The following is a 6,000-nucleotide window of genomic DNA, read 5'->3' on the forward strand; positions in this document are numbered from 1 at the left end:
TCAGATAAGTGTTCCCCGCGACAAATTCGCCATTTGGAATACATAGGACAGTTTACTACCGATATCCGGTATATAGCAGGTAAACATAACGTTGTTGCTGACGAATTTTCCAAAGTATCAGAAATTTATGTCCCTACTAACATTTCCAACGATGAGATGGTTCTCGCACAGAAATCATTTCAGTCTTTGCTCGAATCGGATTCTGGTTTGAGATTGAAACCCATAACTGGTTTCGCAACGACGCCGTTGTACGTCGATGATTCAACGGAAAACCTGAGACCGTAGACAAGTCTTTGACAGTCTACATAATTTGTGTCATCCTGGCGTCAAAGCTACTACAGAACTCATTAGACGTCGATTCGTTTGGAAATCTTTGAGAAAAGATTGTAGAGAGTGGACTAAAAGCTGCCTTAGCTGCCAACGTTCTAAAGTGCAACGGCATGTGAGAACTCCGTTGGGAAACTTCCTATCTCCAAATGCTCGATTTTCACACGTACATCTGGATGTTGTTGGACCGCCTTCGTGAGAACATACGTACGTTCTGACTTGTGTTGACAGGTTCACAAGGTGGCCGGAGGCTTGGCCTATGAAAGACCAGCGAGCTGAAACCATAGCCTCTTCTTTCTACGCCGGATGGGTATCCAGATTTGGAGTGCCGGAAATTATCACCACGGACAGAGGAACAAATTTTAAGAGCAATCTCATGCAAAACCTCTCAAAGTTCCTTGGATCACAGCGTTCTAGAACTACAGCATATCATCCATGTGCCAATGGCCTAGTTGAGCGCATGCATCGTCAACTCAAGGCCGCTATTATGTGCCACACCAAAGTCAATTGGTATGACACCCTTCCGACAGTATTGTTTGGAATCCGGTCGTCACTAAAAGAAGACATAGGCGCCTCGTCAGCCGAAATGGTGTATGATGCAACTCTGGTATTGCCTGGCCAGTTCTTTAGAGATTCATCTAGTTCAACTGTTCCTGCGTCGGATTTCGTCAGTGATTTGAGGGAGAAGATGCGGAGGTTACGACCAGTGTCTACTTCACAACACGGTGTTCCAAAAGTGTTTGTGCATCCTCAAATCAACGTGTGCACGCACGTCTTCGTAAGAAAAGACTCCGTGCGTAAGCCTCTGGAGCAGCCATATCAGGGACCCTTTCCTGTTCTTCACAAAAGTGATAAGTTTTTCAAGTTGAATTTCAATGGTCGACATGTCAACGTGTCGGTTGACCGGCTCAAGCCGGCATACTTCGTATCTGAAGAACAGCCACTGCCTGTCCTCGGTGCATCTTCGGGAGCCTCCGTCAGAGGTCTATACCAGATTTGGTCGACGCGTGCGTTTTCCACGGCGATTACATGTCGGTTGACATCGTTCGGGGAAGTTCTGTGGCGTACCGATCTGAAGAAAGATTGCGATGCGTGAGACTGTTTTTTAGCAAAGGATTATGACGTCATGCAGACTGACTTTATTTTTTTTGTATTCGGTTCTTTTGCCAATATGCAAATTTTTACAGTGTGGTTGCAAAGTATATAAGAGAACTAATCCTGTATGTTTCACTCACTTGATTTTTTGTACTAGCGCTGGTCGTGTTATTCAACAAATAATTTTTAACGTTTTTAACAATTTACAACTATTGAATTAATTTTTTATTAATGAAATTTATGTTCTTAGTTTGAATAAAAAACCTTCTAAATATTAAAAATTATGGAGTCGTAGAGTGCTGCATTTTCGCCTCATGTGTATCCCCATCCTCAGTGTCCATCCAGACCACTATTTTTTGTTATAGATAGTGTGCATTTGTTAAAAAATATCAGAAATAACTGGTTGAATCAAAGAAATGATGGCAAGTGCTATTTTTACCCGAACTTTGATGTTTCAGTTGGCATCTTTTGCGTCATTGAGACAACTGTATGACATAGACTCTGCAAATGGGCTAACATGGAAATCTCTCAGACCTTCTAATTTAGGGAGACAAAACGTCAAACTTGTACTCAGTCTTCAATAAGTTTGTTTGCGAGGCTTTAAATATATTGGGTTCAGACAGAAATATCCCCCATTTTACTGATACTGCTGAATTTATCAGAGTAATCATAAAGTGGTGGGAGATAATGAATGTAAAAAGTGCTTTTAAAGGCAGAAATCAAAGGACCCGTTTATGACCCCTATGCAAGAAGATCATGATGAAAAAGTTGATTTTCTAGAAGATTTCCTTGTGTGGTTGAATAGTTAGAAAGCAATTAATTGTCTAACGGGAAGGCTCTCAAAGGAAACTCACGAGGCTCTCGAACAGACAACAGCTATTTTGGAATTAACAAAATACTATATAGAAGAATTGGGATTTGTATATATTTTACCTGGAAAAATCCAAACGGATGATTTGGAGGCTAGGTTTGGCAAATATAGACAATTAGCCGGTGCTCAATACAATGTCACTCTCTGGCAGGTCTTTGAGTGCGAAAAGAAACTGAGAGCGCAAAGCTTGGCATCGGCTGACATTCCTCTTATAGGTGGAACATTCGCACTGGAACATGACGATGTTCCAGTTAATTTGAGTGAATGCGAAGGTGAAAATGTTTGTATAGTAGATGATGACATAAAGGCAGCCACTAAATATTTGAAAGTGTTCATGTACATAGCAGGATATTGCTCCCATGCCTTAATGAAAAAACTCAAATACTTACAATGTAAAGACTACCTAACTGTTGAGAAAGAAATGTGTGTAAACGATGAAAGTTTTATACTCATAAAAAATTTGGATAAAGGGGGTTTGACGTGCCCAACTCCTGTAGTAGTTAATTATGTTCTATATAATTACATTGTTACTGAGAAACTGAAAGATGATGTTGAATTTATGTTGAGAGCAAAGCATAGAGAAGTTCTTGTAAACACATCTTTTACCACCTTGGAAGAGTTTGAAATTTTAGGAAATGTATATGAATGTTGTAATGGTCACAGGGAAGCTGATATTGCTCAACAAATTTTATGGATTTCATCTAATATTTTACTTAAAAATCTGTGTATGAATAAAAATGATTTGATGACAAAGAAAAAAGGGGAAATTAGGAATGAAAAATGTGCAAAGAGGAAACTTGAGTGTTTTAATCAAGTTCGGTAAATGTATAAGTAATGGGTCACTTAAAACATTTTAATTAGTTAGCTCCCAAACTTGAAATAATATTTACTCAATTACTTTTAAATATCAGTCAAACATTTATCCATCATTATCAGCTCAAAATTAATTCCCCCCTTAAATTAATTTTTTATTTTTAAATCTCTTGAAATAAGTGTCTCATTACTGGTACATTTACACCTCCCTTTTTTTGAAAAAAAGTTTTACATAAATGATGGTAGTTATGATTTTAGTCCTTCACAGAAAATTGGCATCAAGTTCTGAATATACATTTACCTCACATGCTTTGATGAAAAAACTTAAATGCTCAGAGTAGAAAGAGTATCCAACTACTGAAAAAGAAATGTGTTTAAACGATGGAAGTTTAACCAAATTTCGTATGATTATGAGAGATAAAGGGGTTTGTCGTGTCCAACTCCTGTAGTTGTTAATTATGTTCTATATAATTACATTATGACTGAGAAACTGAAAAATGATGTTTAATTGAACATTTGCATTAAACATGAATTCAAGATTGTTTTTCAATTCAGCTGGCAAGTTTTATTTCTTGTGTAATTCCATGTGTGTAGTGAAAAACATTGGATAGAATTCTTGATCCCCCAGCCTATAAATATCATCAGGTTCATATTTTATTATAGATCACACTTTGCTTCATAACATAATTCTCAAAATTAATCGTATTGTTCTTGGTTTGCTTTTTTTTCTGGCTTATTTCTAAAGAATCTTCGAATAAAAATGAATTTTTAAGAGAAGTTATAAATAATAAAACAATTTTATGCAAAGAAACTGGTGACATTGAAAAAAAAACTATTTTTGAAATAGATTTTTATTACTATACTTGAATCACATCTTAGCATAGAATGTTATGCATTTGTGTACGAATGAGAATCATGCAATCATCTATATCTAATCCATAGTTTACATTAAAATTTTCTGGAAGAAGCAAAGTATATTTGTTTGTTCATTAGTTCTTTTTTCAATAAGATACAAATTACATGAAAAGTTTGTATATATATTTTTTTAAATGACAAAATATATGGTGAATATTGCATGTCTAAATGAAAAATAAAGGATATTTTATATATAGTTGAATTGGTCTCAAATTTCTTTTGGTATTCAATGGATAGTTTTTTGGTTATAATGAACAGAAATGAAATTCCGAAAAATTAATTCTCTTGGGAAAATTTTGATGTCGAATGGGGTAATTTTTCAAATATTGTCAAGTTTTCGTAAAAACTCTGGCTCTAATTGATATTTGAAAATAATGTTGAATTATAAGGATAAAGTCGTCTATTCGAGTGCTCAATTCTTAGCTAATTCAACCTTTTTTTATGATGAGAAAAAATATATAAAGACGTTACACACACAGTGTGTGGGTACTGCTGGAAAACGATCGTGCAGGGAAGACGATTCAAGGACGGAATTCGATGACGTCACGAATCGGGGAGCTTCTGCTCTTCTAGAAGATATTGGTCTGGACTCTGGACATGTGCAGATTTTTCTTGGCTGCCGAAATTCACAGCCTGTCGTAGACTGGTTCTCTTCATGACGGATTAAATCTCAGCTCAGAGGCTAAGTAACAGAATTCAAAAATGTAGGTAGATTTTTGTATTCAGGTTAAGAAAAAAATAAAACTCGTTTAAAATTACCTTGATAGATTTTCCTTGTTTAACAAAAAATAGCATAATTCGTAGTTGAGATAATTTTTTGTTATTAAAATTTTCTGTTTATAATGGCAATAAACATTCACCGTTTGATACATCATGGGGTAAAGGTGATTGCGTCACTAATGAATTGTGTGGATTGTCTATTAGTTGGTATTTTGATCACTAGATGGCAGTACGTCGAATTTACAGTATGGACCTCCCAACGCCACCTTGGTGGTTGCTGTGTGTTATGTATCATTGAAATAATCCTTCATCCTCCAGGGGCGTCGGAAGTGTTTCTAAACTGTGGGTGCTCGTCTTTAGTTTTATATCGGAAATTTTAATTTCTGAATCAATTCTGGGGGTGCTGGGATCCACAAATTACTATGGGTGCTTGAGCACCCCCGGCTCCGACGCCACTGTCATCCTCCATATTTACTTTATTTTTGAAAATCTCTATTTTTTCTCGCGGTTTATACGGGAGTAAAAATGTATTTCGGAAGAGAGTAAATGGATTTTCGGAAATGTATTTGTGTCCCGGACTTGGGTGCCACGCTAGGCGACAGTAGATTTCTCCCTTTTTCCTCAGGAAATAGTGGCGAACTAGCTGTCTTCCGGTGGGATACAACATATATCTCACCACATAGGCAGTGCCATCGTAACGCATGGGGGCCCATCGGGGCACCTCAAGGGAAGAGGAGGCTTCACAAAAATGAGATTTTGGATAGTTTGGACGTAAATTTGCCTGGAAGGGCATCATAAAAAGCACGTGGCCCGATGCCCCACGATGCTCTAAAGACGGCCCTACAATGAGGTCTTAAACAGGTAGTGGGTAAGTGCTAATGATTTGTGCCGCAAATAATTGGTTTTTTGTTTGATATGAGAATTCGTCTCTTTTTGTCTTAATTTTGAGTTAAATTAATTTGTGTATATATTTAAACAAATTACTAAATTATGGAACAACGTAATGTTAATTCAAACATACTCATTGTAAAACCTTGAATTCAAATTTATTGCTTTGGTCATGAAAAAAACTTGAATTAAGTTTATTTTAATATGTTTGTGTGTGACAGGCCTACGACAGAAATCAGCCGCTGTGTGGTCAGAATGCGATGCGAGGTGGAACGAATAAGAAAAATTTTAAATTTTCCGTGTTATTTGCCGTTGGCTTTTCCGTTATCGGTCAAACCACTATCCTTCACTGAACTCTTTCAATTAGCAAA

Source organism: Pholcus phalangioides, unplaced genomic scaffold (assembly GCF_987345545.1).
Source record: "Pholcus phalangioides strain wild (caught in Gottingen) unplaced genomic scaffold, Ppha-v1.0 ptg000028l_1, whole genome shotgun sequence".
NCBI lineage: Eukaryota > Metazoa > Arthropoda > Arachnida > Araneae > Pholcidae > Pholcus > Pholcus phalangioides.